The 27,065-nt window shown below is 37.6% G+C and overlaps 2 non-coding genes across 2 annotated transcripts; both read right to left on the bottom strand.

Annotated features, from left to right (window-relative positions):
• Positions 1 to 10,983: 10,983 nt before the first annotated feature.
• LOC111762557 (U4 spliceosomal RNA) lies at positions 10,984 to 11,124 on the bottom strand. The gene has a single exon (XR_002795651.1). It is a non-coding gene; the product is annotated as a U4 spliceosomal RNA (small nuclear RNA).
• Positions 11,125 to 13,618: 2,494 nt separating this feature from the next.
• On the bottom strand, positions 13,619 to 13,725 carry LOC111762558 (U6 spliceosomal RNA). The gene has a single exon (XR_002795652.2). It is a non-coding gene; the product is annotated as a U6 spliceosomal RNA (small nuclear RNA).
• Between the last annotated feature and the right edge of the window lie 13,340 nt (positions 13,726 to 27,065).

The raw sequence follows: 27,065 nt of genomic DNA, 5'->3' as shown, positions 1-27,065 counted from the left end.
TTCCACACTCTACTCTTTCCAATAATCAATCATTTTATCTTAGGACAAAATCATCTTCTGTTTCCTTAACAATAAAAACACATTCCATATATCCCACATACTAAGTTACCAGGCAAACTTCTTACAATATATAATTGCCATTAATACTAAACAAGCTTGTTAAAATAATGAACTTTTCTTCACTTTAAATACTTAGTAGCATGTAATACCAGAAACAGTTTTTTTGGAAGCAAGTTGGCAGAGGAGACTGGCTGTCGAATAAGTTTTTCATAAAATTACCTTTTATTATTATTATTATCAATTCAGTTTTTGTTTAATAATGACTTTCTGCAATTAGCCATTTAAATACCTTAATTTAAACAATGCTTTGTAAAACTTTTATAATTATTTATACCCTTAAGACAAATTTTACCTTCACTGAATACATTCTCTTACTTAAAGTTACTACAATACCTTCTAAGAACCTGGGCAGAATGCAAACGTATTTTGGCTTTGACACCCTATGGAGGGAACTTTACTGCATTTATTCTGATTCTGCTTTTCACCCCCTTCATTCCCCCCCCCCCTCCAGGCCTTCGGGTGCACAACAATCAAACAGGAATGTGGCTTATGAACAGAAGGTGTGGACTCACTGGAAAGGGGCAAGCCGCTCCCCCCTTTCCAGCTTTCAGCCAAAATGGGCAGACAGAACCTACTCAAATTTGGCAACTCTCCCAGGAACCCAGCCACCCTGACTGGGACATCCCCAACAAACTTGGGTGCGTGGCGCGGACACAGATGGCTTCCAAGCCCCGGCTAAAGGCCAGACCAGAGGCAAGACAGCAGAGCATGCACAAACATCTAGACTCTGCAAACATCCAGACTCCTCAGCTTTTGCCCCATAATCATTTCACCCCTTGCCAATGGCAAGGGAGGGCTCCGGCTCAGCTGTAATTCTACTTTACATAAGGACACAACTCCAACACTAGCATTGAGCTGACACAGACAGAAGCACAAAGGTCACTAATCTGACCCACAAGTTTATATATATATTTTCAGCATGGCTGCCCCCACAGCCATCACAAACCTTAGAACACTTAACATTTGGTATGAAGCGAATTCATTCACAATTTAGCACCATAACAAAAGATTTCAGCTAGACTTTTTCCACTGTTTAAACTTTACACCCAGACCAAGCTCCACCAGAAAAGCCGATCCATTTTCCTGTAACCAAGTTTTGTTTTCCATAATCTAGACCAATTTCCAGGACATTAGGACTTGAACCTATAAATAGCCCTTCCTATTAAAATCGAGACTCCACTCCTTTAGTGGATATAAGACCAGTACCAGATTCTAACATGCAGTTCGACAAACCTAAAACACCAGGGCTTTCCCTTGGTTTTTCTCCTTTTCCCAGGCCTAGAGAGAACGGCTTCCCCCCAATTTTCTGGGACTACTAGGATTCTGTCGGGAGGTGATCAGCCTCCCCTTCCTAGCAATTAAAGCTAGGGCTTTCCAGACTCTGCTCACCCAGGGAGTCTTACCTTCCTCCATGTTCGGAGTTCTTTTTCGTTCCCAGAATCTTTCTCTTCAGACCTTCCATTGCCCTTGATTTTTGTCGGGAAGATTCTGGTGGAGCCCACATCTTTTCTGGATTAAATTTAATCCAGGGGCACCCAGATTTGGGGTTCACCCGAGTCCTCCCGGCTTCCTCAGGGATTTGGAAGGGGCAGCAAAATGCTACCGTCTCTGGCCTTCGTCTGTTATCCCTCCGTGGTTGCCAAAAATGTTGTAGAATTTGAGAGAGGTTCAATTATTTGCGTATAGAGAGGCCAGGACTCAGGAATGATTTTGAGAAGGAAAAATGGTTTATTGACGGCTGGCCGGACTTGGGAGCTTTCTGTTTGAATCCCGAGCCCCGCCCCGAACAAGATTTTTGAATCCCTTTTACACAGAGAGGAAAGGCCAAATGGTCCCTTTGTTTCAGTTCTCAATAGGCTTCAATTAGCATATATATCTTCCACATCTTAGGTAAGCTTTTAGCATGGACTTCAGACATTCTAGGTAAGCTTTTAGCATATTTAGTTTGCATTTCCCCTAAATACTTAAAGTTTATAGACCTTGCATTGTTAAACTGTTTCCTGGGACTGGAGTCCTTGCCATTGTTAGCAAGGGCAGGACTGCAGCCTCTTACCGTCACACCCACAAGTGAGAGAGCTTAGGTTATCTCTGAAGAGACAAAGAGCCTCCCACCCATAACCCACATCACTGTCTTTTCCTGTTCCCTCACCAGCGAGAATTAGAGCCTTAGAAGGCAATAAAATTTAGCTAGAATTTAGTAATATGCTTTCGTTTTATTGGTTTGTTTTCTAAATTGCCCTCCATTTGGCCAACTCAAATCTTCAACCACTACATATGAGTGTAAAATGGGACTGTTCAAGGTTTAACTTCTTATTTGATAAGGCCATTGCAACTTAAATTCTTCAGCTTCAGGTTCTTGTCACAAAAGCCTGGATTCAGGCAAAGGCAAGATTGGTCAGAAAGGAGTGTAGCAGTTAAGGTCCCTCAGGGATCCTTCTAGGTCTTGAAGCAGGATAATCACTCCTTGTATGCATGGGGAAATGCTGGCAGTGGCTGGGAATTGAATCTAGAAGGAGCTTGGGCACTTAGGCGATATTCTTGGTGGAAGAGCTGAGGGAGAATCATCTTGGAAATAACTGCAATATCTGAAAGTGAGGAGAATATGAGCAGATTTCTGAGTTACATCTTGGAGGCCAAGTAGCTTTAGAATCAGGCTGTCTGGGCATGAATCCTATCTTGGCCACTTGCTGGCTCTGCAATCTAGAATAAATTACTTAACCTTTTTGTAGTTTAATTTCCTTGTCTTTAAAATTGATTTATGTAGGGCTTGACTCAGGAGCTTGAAAAGACAACTTATGACCAAAATTAAAGGCAGAATTAGTATTAAGGACTGACCAAATTATCTTCAAGACAAGTTTTCCCAGGAATTCTCTGCATAATGGTCTAATCACAGTGGACCATGTCATAAACACTCTGATGACACAGGACAATTCTTTAAAAATGTTTCTTTTTAAGGACTATAGGAACATGATTAATAAATGGATAAATGTTATTTCAATTTTACCAACAATGATGCTTTTCTTATGTGGTTTATGGTTGTTTCTATAACATATCATTAGGACAGTTTTTTCCTGCAGATTAAAAAAAAATTTTTTTTTCCATATAGATGCTAAGGCTTGGGAAAGTAAGAGGAGGAGAATATGCCTCTAAATGACTTTTAAAAAATTGTGCTGATTTCTCTCCGTAAAGGTTTCTCTTGCCACACATTCTGATAAGGAATAAATTATTATAATGGTTTGAACTTGAGTATTAGTCTGTAGCTTGTTTTATTCTTCATGTATCTCTTCAAAAGCCTCAACAAACCTATAGGCAATAATTTTTAACTTCTTTGAGGGATTGAAAATGCCAGTTGAGAATCAATTGAAAGCTGTGGATAAATGTGCCTGCATAAAGAGAAAATGTTACACATAATTTCATGGGAGCCAAGGACCCTGTGATGTGGGCTATGGGTGGAAGGCTCTTTGTCTCTTCAGAGATAACCTAAGCTGAAGGCTGTGGGTGTGGAATGGTAAGAGGCTGCAGTCCTGCCCTTAGGGACAATGGCAACAGGCTCCAGTCCCAGAAAACAGTTTAACAATGCAAGGGCTATAAACTTTAAGTATTTAGGGGAAATGCAAAAAGCAAATATGCTAAAAGCTTATCTAGAATATCTGGAGTCCATGCTAAAAGCTTACCTAAGATGTGGAAGATATACATGCTAATTGAAGCCTATTGAGAACTGAAACAAAGGGACCATTTGGCCTTTCCTCTCTGTATAAAAGACGTTTGAAAATCTTGTTCAGGGCTCGGGATTCAAACAGAAAGCTCCCGAGTCCGGCCAGCTGTCAATAAACCATTTTTCCTTCTCAAAATCATTCCTGAGTCCTGGCCTCGCTATCCTCAAATAATTGAACTTCTCTCAAATTCTACAACATTTTTGGTGATTCCGCCGGGACAACAAATGAAGGCCAGAGACGGTAGCATTTTGCTGCCCCTTCCAAATCCCCGAGGAAGCCGGGAGGACTCGGGTGAACCCCAAATCTGGGTGCCCCTGGATTAAATTTAATCCAGAAAAGATGTGGGCTCCACCAGAATCTTCCCGACAAAAATCGAGGGCAATGGAAGGTCTGAAGAGAAAGATTCTGGGAACAAAAAAGAACTCCGAACATGGAAGAAGGTAAGACTCCCGGGTGAGCAGAGTCTGGAAGGCCCTAGCTTTAATTGCTAGGAAGGGGAGGCTGATCACCTCCCGAGAGAACCCTAGTAGCCCCAGAAGGCTGGGGGGAAGCCGTTCTCTCTAGGCTTGGGAAAAGGAGAAAAACCGGGGAAAAGCCCTGGTGTTTTGAGTTTGTCTAACTGCATGTTAGAATCTGGTACTGGTCTTATATCCACTAAAGGAGTGGAGTCTTGATTTTAATAGGAAGGGCTATTTATAGGTTCAAGTCCTAATGTCCTGGAAATTGGTCTAGATTATGGAAAACAAAACTTGGTTACAGGAAAATGGATCGGCTTTTCTGGTGGAGCTTGGTCTGGGTGTAAAGTTTAAACAGTGGAAAAGTCTAGCTGAAATCTTTTGTTATGGTGCTAATTTGTGAATGAATTCGCTTTATATCAAATGTTAAGTGTTCTGAGGTTTGTGATGGCTGTGGGGGCAGCCATGGTGAAAATAAATATATAAACTTGTGGGTCAGATTAGTGACCTTTGTGCTTCTGTCTGTGTCAGCTCAATGCTAGTGTTGGAGTTGTGTCCTTATGTAAAATAGAATTACGGCTGAGCTGGAGTCCTCCCTTGCCATTGGCAAGGGGTGAAATGATTATGGGGCAAAAGCTGAGGAGTCTGGATGTTTGTGGAGTCTAGATGTTTGTGCATGCTCTGCTGTCTTGTCTCTGGTCTGGCCCTTTGCCGGGGCTTGGAGGCCATCTGTGTCCGTGCCAAGCACCCAAGTTTGTTGGGAATGTCCCAGTCAGGGTGGCTGGGTTCCTGGGAGAGTTGCCAAATTTGAGTAGGTTCTGTCTGCCCATTTTGGCTGAAAGCTGGAAAGGGGGGAGCGGCTTGCCCCTTTCCAGTGAGTCTACCCTTCTATTCATAAGCCGCATTCCTGTTTGTTGTGCCCCCGACTGCCTGGAAGGGGGGGAAGTGAAGGGGGTGAAAAGCAGAATCAGAATAAATGCAGTAAAGTTCCCTCCATAGGGTGTCAAAGCCAAAATACGTTTGCATTCTGCCCAGGTTCTTAGAAGGTATTGTAGTAACTTTAAGTAAGAGAATGTGTTCTGTGAAGGTAAAATTTGTCTTAAGGGTATAAATAATTATAAAAGTTTTACAAAGCATTGTTTAAATTAAGGTATTTAAATGGCTAATTGCAGAAAGTCATTATTTAACAAAACTGAATTGGTAATAATAATAATAAAAGGCAATTTTATAACAAACTTATTCGGCAGCCAATCTGCCCTGCCAACTTGCTTCCAAAAAAACTTTCTGGTATTACATGCTACTAAGTATTTAAAGTGAAGAAAAGTTCATTATTTTAACAAGGTTGTTTAGTATTAATGGCAATTATATGTTGTAAGAAGTTTGCCTGGTAACTTAGTATGTAGGATATATGGAGTGTGTTTTTATTGTTAGCGAAACAGAAGATGATTTTGTCCTAAGATAAAATGATTGATTATTGGAAAGAGTAGAGTTTAAAAAAAAAAAAAACCTGAATGAATACTGAAAGTGTAGAAGGTTTGTAAAAGGAAAATTTTTATGATTAAAATTGAGTAAGATCAATATACAAAGAAAATCTTTTATCAATAGCTTCTTGTGCTTTAACCTCATTTCCTCAGTGTTTGAAGAAGAGTCTTACCTCATTTAAAAGAACATTTATGTTCTAGAAATCAAATCCTGAAAAGTAGCTTTTTATTTCAAACTAACTGCAAGAGATTTATTCTTTTACTTTAAAGGAAAAATTAAAGTAATGGTTAAGTTCATGTAATATGTTATAAGTCGAATGAAAGGTATTTAAAGGTGTTATAAAATTAATAGGTTTTTAAAAAAATTAATAAAAACTGTAACTAAGAGTTAAAATCATTTATAAATGCATTTATATTATAAAACAGTGGAAAGACAATAACTGAAATTATAGCTGAGTGAATTTAGCCTGAAACTATTATTTAAGTGTAAATTCTAAACTAACCTTTCCTTTGTTTATGGTTACTTCAAGCCTAACCTCACCCTTTGCCTTTGCCTATGGTTATTTCATAATTGAGAAGAGCTGGGACATCACTGTCTCCTCTCCTGGTATTAGTAACCCTTTCTCTCATGAATTCAAGTGTAAACTAAATAAATTGCTGCCTGATGGAATAAGGTTAAATGACCACTGGAGTTTTATTATCTCCAAAATCAAAAAGGGGGGTGGAAGGGGAGAAGTCTCCTGCCTGGATGGTCAGTGTTCCTAAGAGTGGCAATTCATGAGAGAAACCAATCTGTCTCCCTGAGGCTTCAAATAGCCTCAGTAAATATATTTAAAATTAATCTTGTTGCTTATCCAAAATTCTGCTAATTTCGACGTAAAATATAAAGTTCTAAAACAAAATGGTGCTAAGGGTTGAGAACATTTTGGTTATTACAGTCCATTAAGTAAGAAGGAAAATTCTTGTGGTAAACTGCATGGTCATAGTGCAAATTAAGAAGAGTTTCAAGAGTCTTTGAAATGTTTTGCAGTCACGCTTGTTTTGTAAGAATTAGAAGTTTAAAGTAACTAAAGTCATGTTGTGTCAAACTATTCATGTCTGCCTATTTGCTCAAATTGTTGAGGTTAAATATGCAGTTATAAGTAATATATATTTCGGGACCCCAAATTAAGCTAAACGGTATATAAAATAATGCAAATTATAAATAATATCAATGAGTTTTGTTTCTGTGTCTAACTCTTTGTGTCTGCCCATTTGCTCAGTGTATGTCTTCATACATCAGGATAATAATATCAAATTAACAAATGAAAATCCTTAAAAGAGCGCTATTCAAATTGTTAATTGAATATGCAGTTATATATGTAAATAAATATTCTTAAAGCCCAAATTAAACTAAGCAGGATGAAAAAGTCATAGAAATCTGATTATAGAAACAATTGGGAAAGGGCCTCCTCTTTGCAAGAGCTTTAAAGGCAAGACTAGGTGTAGCAGATCAAATCTATCTACTAGGCTAGGGAATTCAGAATCAGTTTGCCTGGTAATTTCCCAGTTTAAACCTTTGTCAGCCATAAATGCAAAAAAACACAAAGATTAGGTTAATTTTCACATAAGAAAAATGTTGATGTAACCTGGTGGCCTGCTGCCTCAGTCTCCCACTCCCGGGTTGGATAGCAGTGGAGGAGACCAGTTTAGGCCAGTCCTATGGGCAGTGGAAGGATGCCCAAGAAGGAGCTAACTAAGTTGGTGCCATTTCAGCACTAAATTCTATTCCTTATTTGACAAAGGGGAGCAGGTAAAAACTAAAATGGTTGGAATGTGATAAAGGAAGCAGTTATATCAAACTTTTGCGTGGGAAAGTTAAATCTCAGATAAGCTGTAACTTTTGAAGTATCCAATCTATGGAAAAACAGAGGAAGAGCTTGCATGCTAGGCTTAGGGGTATAAATTGTGTCATTTTTCTTTGTTCGTGGCACCAGCGATATCTGGTCCTGCACCCCTTCTTGCAAGATTGAGAATAAATTATTTTCTTCTCCACAATCTGGTGAGCCTTATTTACTTCCAGAAGATTTCTTTCCAACAAAATAAAGGTAATTAGTGGCTCTATTAACAAATTTCAGTAAGTAAAGGAAAGTCCATAAAAACTATGGAGAGATCTTTCCTGGGTTATGATTTTAAAAAATTAAGTAATTATGTAATGTGTTTTAAAACCTGGTAGCCAGTATGCTTTTAAATTAATAATTTTCATAACTTAAAGAAAAGAAGTTTTTAGCTTCCTGTAAGGGAAAAAGAGAACATTCCTTGCATAAACTATAATGGTTTCAATTTTATTTAACTTGAGTGTAATCTCCCATAGTTAATTTATAAACTAAATTAACATTATGTACGAAATCTTTAGAGTAATGAAAATTTTAAGTTCACATTGGTAAAATTAGGCTAAAAAAAAAAGATTGTAGATATGCTCTCTTAAATAAAGAGTAAATTTCTTTGGTAATTGTAATTTAATAAGTTTGTTTAAACATGAGGTGGCTAGTCAATGTGGTTATAGTCAATTATAAAGAGTTTGTAAAACATCTGCCAAACTGAAAATGTTTAAATAGTTCTAGTTCTAGAGAAGTCATTGTTAACTAAAACTTAGATTGGTATTGGTAGCAGAAATAACTTAATGATAATAAAACCTGTCTGAAGGCCACCGCAAAGTACATATTTAAGTAAATGGTAATAAAAAGTTATCTTGATTATATTGGAAGTCTTCTGTTTTCATTTTAACAATGAAAATATTTTTTCCTCTATTACTAAAGTAAAGTACCTACTGTTATCTTCATAGTAAAATTGTGTAAGTAAACAGTCATTTGATACATGTGTCGCGTTAAGTTGTTTAAAATATATATAAAAACAAGGAATAAACTTTAACATTGTCAAACTCTTGTGCATTCAAACCAGGCCTTGAATACATTACAGGTGGCCTCTCCATGTGAGTTATTGGCTAGGCTGGTCACTGACCCCTCAATTAAAATATGTGCTATATCAGTCTCTGGTTCTGCTCCTGACGTCGATGGAAACTATATTGCAGTTTCAAGCACCTGCAGCAGCCAATAATGACTCGGTACAGCCAAGTGTACAATGGATATCGCTTCCAGACTGGCACTGTTCCATGGTGCCAGAGAGCACTATGCACCAGGCTAGTAGAATACTGGAAAATCTCTCTAAGATGAAGGATGCTGCAACTTGCTCACTGCGTTGAAGAACATGCTAAGTGGAGCCATGATACCAGGATACTGTAAGTGAAACTTAAACACAATTGGCATTATGGCCTGCTCTCATGGAGAGATAACATGTAAGGTATTACAAACCTGAAACTCAAAACTAATAATTGCAACTCTGAATCCTTATGCATTAAGTAATACATTAGTTAATATTAAGTGCTGTACTTTTATCCTGTACTAAATATATGCCTAATAATTATAATGTTATCTTTTCTATTTTGGATCAAGTGCAGAAGTATATTAGACATGTTAAATTCCTGGTAAAATCATTTTCTAAACAGTTAATAACATGTCTATAGAATAAGGTGGCAGTCTCAGCCAGTCTCAGTCAACTTCTATATTCTACTGTACTCTGCTGTGTAGCAAAATTGAGGCTTGCTTGCTGATGTTGAGTCACCTATTGAACAAGTCAAAATTGCTAGAAATTGTACAATTAAAACCAAGGTGTAAAAAAAAAACCTTTATTCTGTAGTTCTAATCACTCCACAGGTGAAAACCAAGAGAATTTCTAACTTAGTGTTCTAATCCTGAGTGAAGCCAGTTGCCCAAGGAGTGCCAGTTGATCAGGAGCATCTGATAGAGCGAATGAGTGCCAATCATTGAAAAGCTTGGAATGTGTCTTCAGACAAAGCTAAGTGTCTGTTGTAATTTTTCTCTAAAGATAAATAAATTAAAAAAAAAAGAATATATATGCTGTTCCCACCAGCTTTTAAGAAGGAGTGCCATCTTTATAGGCACCTAACATTGTCTACCTCTGTAATCCAATGTCCTCTTTTAAAAACGGGTATTCCAAATTTTTAATTAAGTTTGTTTCTTTCAGAGTGAACATCTTTTTAACCATATGAAAACTTCATCCAACTTCGTACAGAATGCCAGATCCATCTTCCTCCAGTTAAAATAAATTAATAAGAGTTTTACACCTTATTAGGCAATGACTACAGCCCATGGCCAGCAGGAAGCAGTTACAGAAAAGAGATCGTCTCCCTTCAGCACCCCTTTTAAATTAAAGGTGTAAACTCTTTAAGAGTAAAATAAAATTAATAGATGGATCTGGAACCTGACTGGAAATCCACATGATGCCAGTGGCAGGAGAATAACTGCAGGAGGCCCCTGCCCAAGATTCTGCTGTCCAGAATGAAAAGTTCTAAACTTCTAAAAACAGTCCTGGATGCTGTACTAAAGACTGATAAATAATCAATCAAAACAACAAACAGCCATCCACCTCATAGCTCCAACAATAATTATGCCAAAGCTTAGCAAGTTAAACTTTGGCAAAAGGAGGGCAATGATGTGGGCTATGGGTGGAAGGCTCTTTGTCTCTTCAGAGATAACCTAAGCTGAAGGCTGTGGGTGTCGAACGGTAAGAGGCTGCAGTCCTGTCCTTAGGGACAATGGCAACAGGCTCCAGTCCCAGGAAACAGTTTAACAATGCAAGGGCTATAAACTTTAAGTATTTAGGGGAAATGCAAAAAGCAAATATGCTAAAAGCTTATCTAGAATATCTGGAGTCCATGCTAAAAGCTTACCTAAGATGTGGAAAATATATATGCTAATTGAAGCCTATTGAGAACTGAAACAAAGGGACCATTTGACCTTTCGTCTCTGTATAAAAGACGTTTGAAAATCTTGTTCGGGGCTCGGGATTCAAACAGAAAGTTCCCGAGTCCAGCCGGCCATCAATAAACCATTTTTCCTTCTCGAAATCATTCCTGAGTCCTGGCCTCTCTATACTCAAATAATTGAACTTCTATCAAATTCTACAATACCTGAAGCTAGGTACCTCAAATTAAGAATCTCTATTCTAGAGAACAAATATGCAATAGACCAACCTGTACTACAGAGATTATACAGAAAATGTAATTTAGTAAGGTCTCTGATTCCTGAGGCACAAAGGCCTGCCCAGGAAGAAGGCAGAAAAGTAATGCATTCATTTTTTTAAAAAAATCAGTCTCCATAGAGATTGCTAAAAGTTGCCAAAGATGACTATATTTCAAGTCATCACGGCGGGATATTGGCAGAAATTTTCAATTAGCAATAATTGCACTTCAGATAGATCTCATTGGCTACCATACTGCTACTGTGCAAAGCTTGCATCCATTTTTGAATTACTGTTGGGAAGTTGAATAACTATTTGTCTTCTTCTTGATGTATGCCATTATAATATAGCATCATTATTTAAAATGCTGTGAATCTTAAATAGGAAATGTGATTACTATCAGAGCAAAGGGTTTATAAGGCCAATTATAGAGGGGTTGATTAGCTCTTCTTAAATTCCATGAATGTCACCAAGTAAGAACAATTGAAAAATTTCCAATCATTGGAAAAAGAAGGCCTCAGAATATTTGGTGCAAATAATTCGTTTAACAAACATTTATTGTACAGCTACAATGTGCTAAATAAGGCTTAGGGAGCCTGAGTTAATTTTCCAAAGTCATGTAGCTAGCTAGTGGCAGAGCCATCATCTTTATCCCGTCTCTAAGGCTGGAACATTTTTCACTACATTATATGGCCTCCACAGAAGTATGTTATAGTGAGATCAAGTTCATAGTCTGCCCAATATTATTTTTATCTAGAGCTATGTACTGACAAAATAAGAGTATAGACCATTCAGTTTTTAAAAGAGATAAATAAGGAATTTAAATTAAAAGTGAAATTTCAAGGCACACAGTACTTGCCATATGACCATTATATTATTTCATATTACCATCTAACTCAATCAGATATGGTTCTCTCATTGATTTTGACTACAATTCACTTTTTTTTCAATTACTTTAGAGTAATTTTACCCAATCTGGTATTTCATGGAACACTCTTCTCTCAAGATGCTTATTGCTTAAAGATTCTGTGGTCAAATTAATTTGGAAATATTCCATATTATGTTCTCCTTTTGGTGTGTTAAAAAGCATAAAAGTTCATTAAAGAGTCAAGGAGGTCCTACAGTAAAACATAATAGCCACACATTCCTGTTTGGCTTAAAATCTGTATTTCCTAAAGTCACTATGCCTCAGAACACTTGTTAAAAATGTAATACCTATTAAAATCTCACACGAGTGCTCTGCAGCACATACAATGGAAAACGCCACTGAAGCTTTACATCTCTAGTCTTAAGTCCCCACTTTCCAATGATTGTTGAAAATACATAGCAGCTATTTTTGGAAAGTTTGTTGCTTTGGCATACCTTCATCTTTGCTTCAGTTATGAAAACCATGCTAGCTAGAACTACCTTTATATTTTTGTTTCAAATTCATCTCTCTCCATTAGACTGGTTTGATACCCTGCCAACTTATCTCTATTCACAAACCACCCCACTATTTCCACTTCAGCAACATATCAGAAGGAAATAATCATATATTAGAACAATTATTTCATAATTTAAAGATAATAAAGAATTGTAAACAACCTAATCTCTAATAATAGGGGAATGGATAAGCAAATTATTCATACAGTAAAGTGTTATCCAGGTATCAAAAATCAAATCTTTCAAAAACTATTTAATGACAGATACAGGCCATTATATATTTTGTCATAACCTACAAAAACGTGTGGGACAGAGTGTAAACTATAATGTAAACTGTAGTCTACTGTTAGTAGCTTCAGTATTTGTTCATTAATTGTAACAAATGTACCACACTAATGAAGGATGTTGTTAAGATGAGATGAGAAAGTGTGGGAACAAGAGTGGATGCAGTATATGGGAATCCCCTATATTTTTTATGTAACATTTACATAATCTAAAGCTTCTTTAAAAATTAAAAATAAAAAAAAAATCAGGGGATTCACATATACCCCATCCACTCCCCTTTCACATTTTCCCATATTAATAACATCTTACTTGAGTATGGTACATTTGTTACAACTGATGAACAAATATTTAAGCATTGATACTAACTGCGGTCAATAATTTACATTATGGTTTACTCCTTGCACCATACAATTTAATAGGTTTTTAACAAAATGTATAATGGCCTGTATCCACCATTGTAAAATCATGCAGAACAATTCCAGTGCCCTAAGAATGCCATGTGTTTCACCTATTCTTCCCCTCGGAACCTATGGTAACTACTAAACTTTTAATTTTTCAAGAATAAAGTTTATAGTTACATGCATTAATATTTAGGGTTTGACATACTGGTCTGTTTTCTTTTATTAGGCATTGCCTTTGTGCATGAGAGATTCTTTCCCATCTGAGAACATAGCAGGACTCCCCAGGATGAGAGTTTAATGTCTCCATCCACTGAGAGAGCACTTTATGACAAGATGAACACATTCATATTCCATAGAATATGGAAAGGTCCTCCTTTTCCCATATGCCCTGCACCAACATCCTGTGCCAGTGACTCACCCTTGTCTAATATGCTGAAACCACAATTGTAGTTTCAAACAGAGACCTCCAAATTTCCAGTGTTCATTTGTTCCTTCCTCAAGCTCTTCCCCCATTTCCATGGATAGTCCAGCCCAACCCCACACACATACCCTGCCAACCCTCATATTTCAGCACCATCAACCCCACTCACATCTCTGCACCACCGTCACCCCCACCTATTGCCAAACCACCCCATTCCACCTTATCATAGGTTCTGCCCCAAAATATGGAATGTTTTGTGAATTTGTGTGTCATCCTTGTACAGGGGCCATGTTAATCTTCTCTGAATCATTCCAAATTTAGTACATGTGCTACCGAAGTGAGCACCCTCCTGCATTTAAAAAAAAAATCTTTTTTTTGGTCTCACAAACTGCCTTCTGTTCCTTCAAATCCATCTGACCAATTATTTCTCTACCAATGAAAGCTACAATCCATATAATCTCAGGAAAAGAAGCAGTAACAATGCCCAGAAATTTAGAGGTCATGGGTGTTATAATAGAATTTGAAATTCATTTGATTCTATTTTTTGTTGTTGTTTTGCATCATCTTGTTGTGTCAGCCCTCTGTGTGTGTGTCGCCATTCTTGGGCAGGCTGTACTTTTTCTTTCACGCTGGGTGGCTCTCCTTATGGGGTGCACTCCTTGTGCGTGGGACTCCCCTATGCAGGGGATACCCCTGCATGGCATGGCACTCCTTGAGCGCATCAGCACTGTCCATGGGCCAGCTCCACACGGATCAAGGAGGCCCAGGGTTTGAACCATGGATCTTCCATGTGGCAAACGGACGCCCTAACCACTGGGACAAACCCACTTCCCTTGGAATATATGTTAACCTATATCCTCAATGTGTTAGATTCATTTATTAATAAAAATTTCCTACATATGGTTCTTCTGCCCCTTTCATTTGAACTTATAATTAGCACTATACCTATTAAATACATGCCCCAGAGACTTAATCTTCAGACTTGAATCTCAGCAGAGTCGTAGCCAACACTTACCGTTTAGTTCATCAGACACACCCAGGACAACTAACAAAAGGATGATGATGGACAAATGTCCATCCCCAAAAACAGAGTATCTACAACTGCAAGCAAAACAGTTCCAACCATCTTCCCCATGGGATTTAAGCCCTCTCTCAATTGGAAGCAGAATGGGCATCACCATCCCTAAATCCTCAAGATTGAAGAATGAACACACAAAGGGAGTGAATGCAACTATGAACCAAAATAGACTTCTTATTATTCTTTTGATGGAAAAACTTGTAACATAGATATAAAGATAGATGTTTGGAGGGGAGGGAGAAGGAAGAATAGGTTTAACATGGGCATTTTGGGGACTTTGGAATCGTTCTGCATGATATTGCAATGATGGATACAGGCCATTACACATTTTGTAAGTATCACCACTCCTCCAAGATCTAGGATATAGAAATGATACAAACAGAAAAAGACCCCTCTAGGTATGGTAGGGAAGGGGATGTGGAGACCATGAAGGAGGCATGGGCAAGCATGGGGTATAAAGACATGAAAGAAATGGCCAGGCATGTAGGAATCAGAGCAAAGGATGTTCTGGCAGAAGGAAGAGAGGATGCAAAGACCTTATGAGAAAAAAATTGAAACCATAAAAGGAACCAAATGAAAATTTAGAATTAAAAAGTACCATCTGAAACTTAAAAAGTGACTGGGTTGGATTATCAGCAGATTGGAAACTGTAGGAAAAATTCAGTTAATTTGAAGATAGGAAAATAGAAATAATCCAACCTGAGTAACAGAAAAAAAATTGAAAAAAAAAGAGGAGAAAACATTCTTAGTAGCTTGTGGAACCATATATGTAATTAGAGTTCCAGAAATACAGGAGATCTCAAATAAGGAAGAAAATGATATCTGAAAATTAATGATCTAAAATTTCCCCAATTAAAATAAAAACAAAAACCTTCAAACTACAAATCTACAAAGTTCAGTGAGTCCTAAGAAGATAAATACAGAATAAACCAAAACTCTGGGTACATCATGGTCAACTACTAAAGAGCAAAAATAAAATGAAAATGAGTGAGGGCCATCCAATCAGTTCTCAAATCTTAAATATTTCTTTTCTTAATATAATCCCCCATTTTAAAAATTACTTCAGGGAACCTATATTTGTGATTCTTGATATGCATAATTATTTATGGCTCCAAATGCTTCTCAATTCCTTTATAGTGTGAAATGAAACTGAATATTCTTATCATACTAAAGGAATCCTGTTTGAGTTTAAACAACTCTGTTTTCCATGTTGAATTAATATATTTTTGCTAAATGATCTTCAGACAAAGCCATCACTAATATGATTGAGCCTACATTGGACTTGTTATCAGCAAGGAAGGAAAGTAGGTTTATAATATTTGCCACAGATCCTCTCTCCTTTAATTCAATGGCAATAATTTACTGTCCATTCTTTAGGCACAGAGATACTGCTGTATTAGCCTCTTTTCATGAGAATGCCATTTTCCCCCTAGAAGGAAAAGAAATAGAATCAAAGCATAATGCTAACAAATAGGAACTCAACTTATCATTGGTATGAAAAATAGAAAGTATACTATACTCCAAGCATTGTCCTTTTTTATTCTAAAAACAAAAAACTTAAGAGGGAGTTTGTTTTATAGTATATCAGAGGCAGTATAGCATAGTAATTAAGAGTATATTCTCAGACCCTGCTCCCAGGGTGCAGTTTTTAGCTTTAATACTTACTAGCTGTGTGATCTTGGAAAAATTGCATGTTCTCTTTTTGCCTTAATTTTCTTATCAATAAAATAGTTAGATGATGATGATAATATAGAGTAGTTGTGAGGATTAAGTAAATTAATATATATAACGTGCCTCTAACAGTACTTGGCACATAATTAGTGTTTTATAAGTTTGAGACACTATTTTTCATTTAATTTTTAAAGAAAAGGGAACTTGAGCTTATGGAGGTTGGTTGATATTCCCAAGGACATACAACCAAGAAATTAAAGAGCTCACACTCAAATCAAGATGTGCTATACTTCAAATCCAGTGCTCTTAATTATTATTGTATTTTTGAGGTTAAGAATACTGCCTCTGTACTTTCACAACTTGACCTGACAGAAATTACTTAGAAAAAAGTTTCAGTTTTTATTAGCTATTTTTTTCCATGGGTTTTTCTACCTGTTAGTTGATGTCAGTCTAAATACTGCCCCTACCCCTTCCAGATCATGATCTTCAAAAATGCAAGAGACTTGTTTTCTCCAGCTTTTTCATGGATGTATCTCTAAGACCTAGAAAGGGGCCTGGCACCTTGTATATACTCTGTGAATGAATGAAAGAATGAGATGAAAAAGAAGAAATGTTTCCATGACGCTGGTTCCTCTCTTACTGGACATTTGTTTCATTTACAAGTCAGAAAATGTCTTCAGGTATAGCAGGGCTGTCTCAATGAACATCCTAATGCAGTCCATATGATATTATAGTTTGATACGACCAGTTTTTAAATAGGTCAGTGAACTTGGTGAGCTCCCCACTCACCTGGATATTATTTCACCTGGAAAGAAACAAAAGACAGTCAAGACCCCAGATCCATATTCTATCCCTTGGTCTCTTTAAGCTAATCTTCTTAGGCAATTTTTCTACAATTTATGTTCTGTTCAACTTAGTGTCCTGAGAAGTGGGAGATAAATCTGGAGATTTATTTTATCCCACTCTCTTAACATTACTCTTGGTCCACTAATAGCTGTGTAGAGTGTGGATTCAGTGCAATTGTATCATCATTCAGAGTCTAACTAGAAAAGAAGAAACCTCTGTCTTTTCAACAGATGGAATTTAATTTGGGGAACTTATTACACAGGTGATGAAATGACTGAGAACCAAAAAGGGGGTTTTGAGGTTATCCAAAGTTAGCAGAAAGCAGCTATCATCTGTAGTTTGGAGAGATGAAGGGTGTAGGCAGTGTTACTGCTGTGGCAGAAGTCATCTGATAGAAACTGGCACTAAGATAAATCTCTCAAGCAAAAAAAGCAAGGAGCTGCAGCTATAGAGGAGAAGCAACTGCCAAGAAGCTGCTGGAGGCAAAGAGGCAGGAGAAGAAATACCCTGATTTTCTCTCCAACCCCTTTCAGTATCTTGCCAATGCCTTCCTTTTGCAAAATTTTGCCAGAAGACAGCCAACCTGAGATTCTGGGAAACACATATTGCAGGAATCAACTTCTCCCAATAATAGTGAATTAAGCAGAAGAAGGGTGAGACATGTATGAAAGGGTCAATGGGCCCAAATCCTGACTACAACACTTACAGTTATGCCACTGTTTCAAAAATTTAATACATGGTCTCAAAGTTTCTATGTCGCTTCCACTATTTAATGCCATGTCTCAAAACTTCCATAAGTCCAACAATTTCCTTTTTATTTTTCAGGAACTTCACAGGATCACCTGGTGCAGAAAACTGGAAACTAGAAAAAAAATTAAAACAGGAATTACTTGATGCCATCCTTGCTCTTATTGTTATGGATTTTTAGGCATGTCTTTGAAATATACCATCAAAATGACTTTAAATGTTCCTTTTCCCAAGTTTGTAAATTACAGAAAACTCATCTTCCTGCTAACATTAGGCTATTGTTATAGTACGTTCTTAATCTGAAAAACATAATGAAAAGAAAATATATCATGTTGTGAAAACTACTTGAAACTTGCAAAAGATTCCTTAAGATTAAGGAAATCAAGAAAACCCAAGAGAAACTTAAATGCTTGTATCCTTATCTCTGATATTACAGATCATTTCATTGACTACTCCAGAAAATGAATGTGTCTTAAAGTAGATGAAGTGTGTGATTAAATCCCTGAGTAGGGTGAGTATGACATAATAATGCTTGACAAGTGCTTGAAGAGTTTAAATAGCAAGCAAGGAAGAAAATGGTTTCCTGTACTATGAGGAATCAGAACTTGAAGTACCAAAATGGAATTGGCAAATGGAAACATTTAAATGACTTTCTAGAAATATTTCCTAATGGAGTCATAAATTTGGATGGTAGAATTGGTTTTCCAGGAGGAAGAGGTTGGAGCAGATGTTTTGAAGCAAATAAAAGAAAAAATATCAGAAATTATGCCACATGGAATATACCTAATGAATCAGCTATTATTAGCTTTTTTCTTTAGTTGCAGCATGAGAAATGGCAATATTACATTTGCATAGTGCTTTTTAATGAAGCATATCTACATACTATCTCATTCAATCCTCAGAGAAGGAAAAGATGTTCAGAGTGGTTAAAAATGGCTTGCTCAATGTGGCAAAACTGGCAAGTGTTAGAAGCAGCTCTTCAACCCGAGCTCTCATTGAACTTTCAATAACCTTTCTGCTGTAGTATAGTGCCTTGGTATATCTTGGTATCAGGAAAGTCACTAGCAGCAAATAGGAGCTACAGCTGATACTGGAAGTATTCCATATTTTTTTGAATTGAACAACATCACCTCTTTGTAAACATTCTAGAGAGGTGTAACAAAGTTCTTGGTTTTAGAAAACAGACTCCACTCTAGGGAATCCAGACATAAAGGAATTTATTGTAATAATGAGGTAGCTCACAGAATTTATGGGAGGCTAGAGAACTAAGTAGCCCTGCTTCTAACATTTGTGGGGTCTGGGGCAATAGAATGAGTAGAAACTCACATAACATGTCTAACTATTTAAAGGTTAAAACCAAGTGTCAAACTATTAAATAAAATATGTACTATGCTCCTACCAAAAAGACCTGGAAGGTCAAGAATGAATTTAGAATTCTCAGACTCTCTAGGTTCTTCACCAAAACTTAGTGGCATGAGGAAAGCATCACCCCAGCTCCCAAACCAGGTTCTCAGTCCAATACCCTCATCTCACCTCTGGCTCTACTCTATGCAGCAAAATAAACACTGTAGCCCACTTGTTCAAGCTCTATCTACAATCCCAGCAAAGCGCCAACCTTTGGTCCACTTCAGGACTAAAACTACTCACACTGGTAACGTGGTCTACTCTCAAGACAACAATGCTAGGAAAGGGACCCACAATAGTCCTGGAAGCAAGCTCAGGGACTTTTAGGTAAGGGCTCTGGTTCCCAGAACATAGTCAGGGCTAGAGGTCCAGTTAAGTATACCCCAGAACCCCACATACTCCTTAATCTGTGTGGAGGGGCGTGACCAGAGGGCCAGAGCAAGAACGTCTAAGGAGCCACTCAGAACAGGAGCCACTCTTGCCTGGATCCAAGGTGCAACAAAGTGTAGGTGCTGCTCATTCTGAAACAGTACTCATTCTGGAACAATTCTGGATGAATTGCCCAACCTCACCAAGATAAGTGTTAAGAGAAACCCTTTCTCTGTTACCATAGTGAGAGAAGAAAACAGATACAATAAAGGGAGATCAAAGGAAGTAGACAATAGTCAAAGTTAAGTAGACAGAAAAGGTTTCCCAATCAAACGAAGGAAAGGGGAATAAATGTTGAAAGGAGAATCAAAGTGCACATCCTCTTCTCCTCTTCTACATTAGTTAAGGTACTGTTACAAACTCCCAAATTTCAGTGGCTTAACACTATAGAAATATGTTCCCTTTCACATAGTAATTTGATGCAGGTGTTCTTTTACAGTGGGGTAGATGACTCCAGCTAATGCAGGCTCTCCTTACAAACTTGAGGCTCCAAAGTTGCCCTGGGCATCTTAGAAAGCATGTGGGGAAGAAAGTGGACAAAAAAAGACATTTGTTATTTTAACCCTTTAGCCCAGAAGTGGCATAAATTACTTCTGCTCACATTCAGTTGGTGAGAACTAGTCATTTGGCCCTACCTGAGATGCAAGGATGAGGCTGGGAAATATAGTTTCTGGCTAAACAGCTGCTTCCTAGCAACAGTTCTACCCTAGTTCTACTCACAGTCTGGTCCGTGGACCAGTGACACTAGCATCACCTGGGAACTAGTCAGAAATGCACAGATTTGGACCCTACCTGGGATTATTGTGAAGAATGACTGGGTGTGAGAGCCTGAAAATTTGTGTTTTAATAAGCCTTCCACATAATTCTTATGCATGCTCAAGTCTGAAAAGCACTAATCCACATATGGAGTAGAAACATAAATCTCTGGTGGACAGCTTGTCATCTTTGCTCTACTGCCTGTAGAGACTGCCTTCTAGCTCACCAATATTTGAAAACCTTCCCTTAAAGAGGATTATACTTCCTGTCCCCTTAAAAGTCAGGCTTGACCATGTGACTCACTTTCACTCATGAAATGTGAATAGAAATGATCATTGTCACTTCAAGGTGGAGTGTTTAAAAGCCAGCATGTGCTCTGCTGTTTCCTTTTTCCTTCTGTCCCTGTAATATGCAATGCACCAGATAACAGTTACTCTGTCAGTCTAGATCACAGGGCGAGAAGAGAGGGCAGCAAAGCAGAATTCCAGCACAAGTACAATTGACTACAACGTGTGGCATGAAAAACCTTTGTGGTAACAAAAAACTTTTGTTGTTTTAAGCTGTGCAATTTTAGGGTGGTTTGTCCTCATGGTTATACCTCCTTTTCATCAGCCTATACTGCTGACTTTCACATGAGTCTGGCTTTGCAAAGCTTATCTTCATGGAATTATTTCCTCCTAGGCATTATGCTAAAAATTTTAACATGTTGTATCCAAGTGAACGATGGTGCCTGTTTTGTTTGTTTGTTTGTTTTAGCCCTTATCTTTTACCTTCTTTTGTTCCTTTTCACTCTTTAAGGATTGATGGTGTCTACAAAACTTGACTGTATAGCAGAATTCTTACCTGAAGTTTCCTCTGGTTTTACTGTCCCTGATTTTTCTGTTAATGTTTGTGAAAAGAATCATTCAAAATATCACTTATATAGGCTTTTGTTCCATGTTCTATGTCCAGGTCAGTCTCTTGTCTTTCTTTCTAGGTTTAAGAGTTCAGTATTACTTGGTGGCGATAATTTGATTTCCTGAGATTCTGGTTTGAGGGATGCAGAGATATATTGAATCACAAAAAGCTCACACTGTTTGACTAGAAGGATGTCTTCTTTGGTGGTATGTTAAAATCTGATTTAAACTTGATCAGCACAAATGCTAGCATATGTATATATATATTGACAGCAGGCAATCATATGGGGTAGCAGTGCATAATTTTTTTCATAAAGAGAACTTATCTTCCTAATTTTATTAAGTTTAGGCTAATAATAGCATAATGACTTTGTATTTCCTGCATATGGCTCACTGGTCACTGAGGGACAGGAGGGGCAGGTGGCTTGGGATTGAAATCGGAACATAACTAATGTACAGTAAAATGTCAAATACCTATCTGGAACATTAAGGAAATGAGTTGTTCTGGTTACAGAGTTCAAAGGTATAAAAATAGTTTCATTTAAACTATTTTTGGTGAACATTTTGAAAATGTATATATACTTACCTGCTTTATTAAATAGAACATTCTAATTTGGTCTTGTCTTGATGACTCAATCATAAATTATTCTAAAGGGCTGTAATAGAGCTTGTGGAGAGTAGGACTCTGTGATTAAACCTGTGAGAGATCCAGTTTGGAGTTCTGAAATCAAACTTTTCAGAGTTTTTCTCTGCCCTTTATCAGCTCTTGTGCTGCCAGCTGTCACGTTTTGATCCTGCCAGTGTGTAGCTCCCTGATGACCTACTTCCTCCAGGGTACCTTGAACTGGAAAACCAGACAATCATGCTAGTTAAAACTGTGCCTAAAATACAAGTAAATCAACTCTAAATGTGAATGCCAGGAACTCTCATGTGAAGAAAGTGCAGGAGGTTTTCAGATCACTTTTGGCTGATGAGTGGCCCATTTTCTTTTCTTTCATAGTTTATGTCTCAGGAAAGTGTGAATGCTAGTTTCATGAAGTGTTTCTTTTCATTACATCTACTTTCAACACAGAGTATTGACTAGAGTTGGGATGTCATGGCTATATGGGGCTAATGAAAAACCTAGCCATAATGCTTTGCATTTTCAGACCCCTTTGTATTGCTCAGAATGTTCTCCACACTGGCATGTGCATTTGTTATTTTGGTGTAATGCTAATATTGCATCATTTTTAAAAGTAACGTGGCTATAAAATTGTCTTAAACTAGTCTTGCTAATGAGTAAAAATGATTTAGATTTTCTTACAGACATGAAATTAAAATGCCTGCTCTGTTGCTCATTTTCTTCTTTCCAAACATTCACTCCTCCTTTTTCTAGGCTACATGGTCTATGTGAAAAGGATTTAAAATCACCACCTCCTTTTGTCTGTTGGTATGCATGGTGGGTAACAATTAGTGGCTCTTGTCTCCCATTTGTTTCTTTGCATGGAGTATAACACAGGGTGAAAGTGTAGAGAAAGCAGGTGAATATGACAAAGGTGGATAGGAGGAACACAAGGAGGGACATCAGCTCAGTGTAACAATTAGAATTTTCTAGACATATTTCCCTCTGAAAAGCATCAGCAAATGTTCTCCAAAGCTGTCTTTGTCTTGTCAGTTACAGAACTTTATATTCTATAAACACCTGATTGTTAAAGCACATGTGATGGTGAAAGAAGTGACCCCTACCAACCTATGCCTCAAATGGACTTGTTAAATACTAAAAGAGAATGGTTTGGCAATGGATAGAAAAAAAGACCTGCCCACCTTCAATTCTTCCACTGACAGATGTGGAAGCTATGATTTATTATGTAAGGCCAAGACCTTCTGTGTGGCTGGGATTGCACTGAACATTCCAGACCTCCTCTGTGCCCCCTCCCTTCCTCTTTATTGAGCCGCAACCTGTGGTAATATAGCAGGGATATGGGGGGTGGGGTGGGGAGCAGAAAACATATGTTTACAGTTACTGTAGTAGCAGCGGAGGGCTGTAGATGAATTGTCAGAGCTATAAAACCTGGGAAAAGAGTCTCAAAAACCAAGGGAGCCTGGCTAGCATGAGAGGTCATGCCGAGCATGAAAGGAAACCATCATTAAAGGAAACCCAGTCATTGTTTCCATGTGATTGTATTCCTGCTGGTGGACTTGGCCTCTGGGGTAGTCTGTGGGGCAGATGGTCTAGAAGACCAATTAAATTCATTTGAGCCTGTTTCATGAAGTATGAAGAGCAAGAGTTGGTTTTCTTTCCATCTGTTGATTCTTTCATCCATACACCTGTCCAGCCATCCATCTACCACTTTTTTTTCCAACACAGAAGCCACAACTTCCCTATTTAAACTTATTCCTGGCTTTGCCCTCAGAATAACGCCCATACTCTTTGATGTGGTCTCTCTGGCCCTCCATAATTGGGCCTCTGCTTACTTCTTTGGTGATATCTCTTGTCCCTTCCTCTCACCCCTTTATACTCTACATTCTAGTCCTATGGAGTATGGTGTATTGAATTGTACACCCTAGTTTGGACATGTTCTTGGTCTTGGTCTGCATTCCTATGGGTGTGAACCTATTGTAAATAGGATCTCTTGAAAAAAACATGTTTTTTTCTTGCCACTGGGGTTTTAAACAAGTTGTTCTTTTTCTTCCCTCCCTCTCCACCATTTGCTTTCCTGACCTGTAATCATTCATCACTTCCTCCAAGAGGTCTCACCTGAAAGGAAGATAGAGTCTCTATGTTAAGTGCTCCCATATCACCCTTTGCAGAACCAATTAGTGTAACTTCCCTTAATGCATCTGTCTTCCCGCTAGATTCTAGTCTCCTGAGGGCAGAAATGGTACATGATTTTTAATTATTGAAACTCTAACTCCTAGCATAGCACCTGCCACATAATAAGAATTCAACAAATGTTTGTTATATTAAAATGTGTGCCCAAGTTTGGCAATCAACTTAAAAGATTGGGTTTTATTGTCAGTCTATTTGGATAAGTATTTGAGCTTAATCATTTCATTTATTAAATGTACAACTTTGGACATTTTACTTCATCAGCTTGTGCCTAGGCTTCCTTGTCTATTAAATACGGATAATAGTATGGTAGTTCTTTCTCTCCTTGGAAATATGTTGTATGGGAAAGGAGTTTCTTGTTCATTACTGTCTATTGAAGGTAAGAGGGGATATTCCTTCTTTCAGTCAGTGGTCTGGCAGCTCTGTTTGCAGAATATAGGAGAATGAGAAAAGGTTTTAGTGTTAGACAGATCTAAGTTTGAATCTCTTCACCATTTTCTTGCTGAGTGAACATTCTCTCTCTGAGGCTCATTGGTAAAATGGAAGGAATTATATCAATCTTGCAGTGTTGCTATGAGGATTAAATTATGGAATACATGTAAAGAGTCTGGTACAGTGAGTAGTACATATAGGGACATAATCAGTGAATTCTCAGGTGTTCTTCCTAATTAGGGTCAGTGAACTTGGAAGCAGGTGTATACTAGGAAGAAGGCTTTAAAGTATAGCCATGTTAACTACAAGCTGATGAAGCATTCTCAGCAGTGTACTCCCAGAACTTGTCCACTGGCTCATTTTAGTGAACCACCTTTCCTCCTCTTTCTTTGCCTTCTATTTCCAGATATACAAAGATCATTCTTATGGGTATAAACAATCTAGTTGTCTTTGTACTGAATATGATTTTTAAAAAATGATGTTCATTAAATTTCTCTCACAAATTCCACCTTGATAATTTTTTCCCCCAAAAAAAGAGGAATTGTCATTTTTTATTAGCATGATAAATTTCAAAGTCTTCTCACCCAATTCATAAGGTCCTCCTGTCAGTTTGTTTTTTGCCTGTGCCATTGGTACTATTATTCTCTCACTTATTTTTTCATTCATTTTTTATTCTATTATTCATTCTTTTCTTCATTCTTCTTCATTCAGTAAGTATGTATTGTATCTACCATGTGCCAAATCTCAGTTGACACTGGGGACCTAACAAGTACCCTAGTAGAGAGGCAGAATGGAGTAATGGTTAAGCACAAGTGCTTTGAAGACAGACCTCTGTTTGAATCTGGACTCCACTACATCTTCGCTGGCTGACCTTGGGCAAGACACCTCAACCTTGCTAAGCTTCATCCCTCATTTGAAAAATGGGGATAATATTAGTTCCTATTTTTCAGGATTATTTTAAGGAGTAAACAAGACAATTAATGAAGTCAAAGTTCTTAGTATGCTGTCTGGCATATAGGAAGCATAAGTATTCAATACATGTTATCTTTTGTGATAATAATCATAATGATTTTTTAATGACCCAGTCCTTTGTGGATCTTTGATTTTAGTAGGATATTATATAAATTGCCATGGAGACATTAAAGGTTTTTAAGCAGGTTAATGACTAAGTGTGATTACCTTTTAGGCCTCATTTTCCACATTCTCATCTATAGCCAGACCCTAAGACTAGTCAGTTTCTCCTTTTATAAGTCTCATAGATCAGTCCTTTATCTTCCAATCCCATGGAGAATCCCGCCATTCATCTTAAATGTGATTTTTATTGAAGCATTAACTACTTACCAAACATAATTAAACTAGACTTCTTCTTAGTAATGGATGGTCTCTTTGGACACCATTCTGCAGTGAAGAGGCTAAGTTAGGCAGTGATAGAAAAATCACACCTCTGACTGTGGCTGTTTTCAATAATTCACATACTAACTTTTTAAATTCTTATGTTGACAGTAGCCTCTTTTTATCTGCTTACTAATTTAGAGATGTCCATCTGGTTGAGATTTTGTCAATTTCATTAAAAAGATGAATTTGTTAACTATGGAATATCCTTCAAATATGCCTTTAAAAGGAACTCATTGTACCACACTAATGAAAGATGTTAATGGGGGAAAGTGTGGGCAGGGAAGGAGTGGGGTACTTTGGAATCCCCTATACTTTCGATATAACATTTATGTAATCTAAAGCCCCTTTAAAAATAAAGAAAAAAACGTCTTAAAAAAGATTTTTAGAAAGATAAATAAGCCTTTAGTTGAGAAAGATGACTCACTGAGAAACTAACTCAGGTTTATGACAATAGAAATTAGAAAAAGAGGCTAAGAATCTTGAACTCAGGAAAGGATCAAAGACTGAATTTGTGCTATGCCCTGCTTTGTGCCCTCCTGTCTGGGGGGAATTTACCTCTCCTGCTTCTTCCAGTTGGCCATTAGAACAGTAAATCATTAAATACTAATCAAGTCCGTGTCTATGGAGAATGCCTATCGTTGTATTCAAGTCCATTGATTGTGGGCACAAAGCATCTGTCCTGGGCTTTGTTTCCCCAGACCACAAGGGGTATGCCCACTCTTGCTAAATAAATACATACATACATACATACATAAATAAATAAATAAATAAATAAATAAATAAGCTCCCAGAACTGAGATGGCAAATAGATTCCCTCTCAAATGCTGATGGTATCATTTCTGAGTAGGCTTACAGAATGACTGAATGGTTCTGCTGGTCTAGGCCAGGCTCAGCTCATTTTGACTGTGTTCTCTCTTGTAATTGCAGTCAGCTGGCAAGTGGACTTGGGATTGGCTAGTCTACTATAGGCTTACCTAAAACAACATATTTTTCTTCTATGTATATCTAATTCCCTCCGGCAGGCTAGCCCATATATGTCCTCATGAAAGTGGCAGGGATCAAAGAGAGAAAATGGAAATGCGCAAGTACTTTTTCAAGCCTCTGCTAGTGTCAAGTTTGTTTATTGGCCAAAGCAAGTCACATGATCAAACCTAGAATTAGAGTAGGAAAATAGTACAAAAGTGCATGAAAACTGGGAGATATGAAAAATCAAGGTCACAAA

The sequence above is a fragment of the Dasypus novemcinctus genome, chromosome 10 (assembly GCF_030445035.2).
Source record: "Dasypus novemcinctus isolate mDasNov1 chromosome 10, mDasNov1.1.hap2, whole genome shotgun sequence".
NCBI classification, from domain to species: Eukaryota; Metazoa; Chordata; class Mammalia; order Cingulata; family Dasypodidae; genus Dasypus; species Dasypus novemcinctus.
Note: the sequence above shows the minus strand (reverse complement) of the source record. Positions and strands in the feature narration are given on the sequence as shown.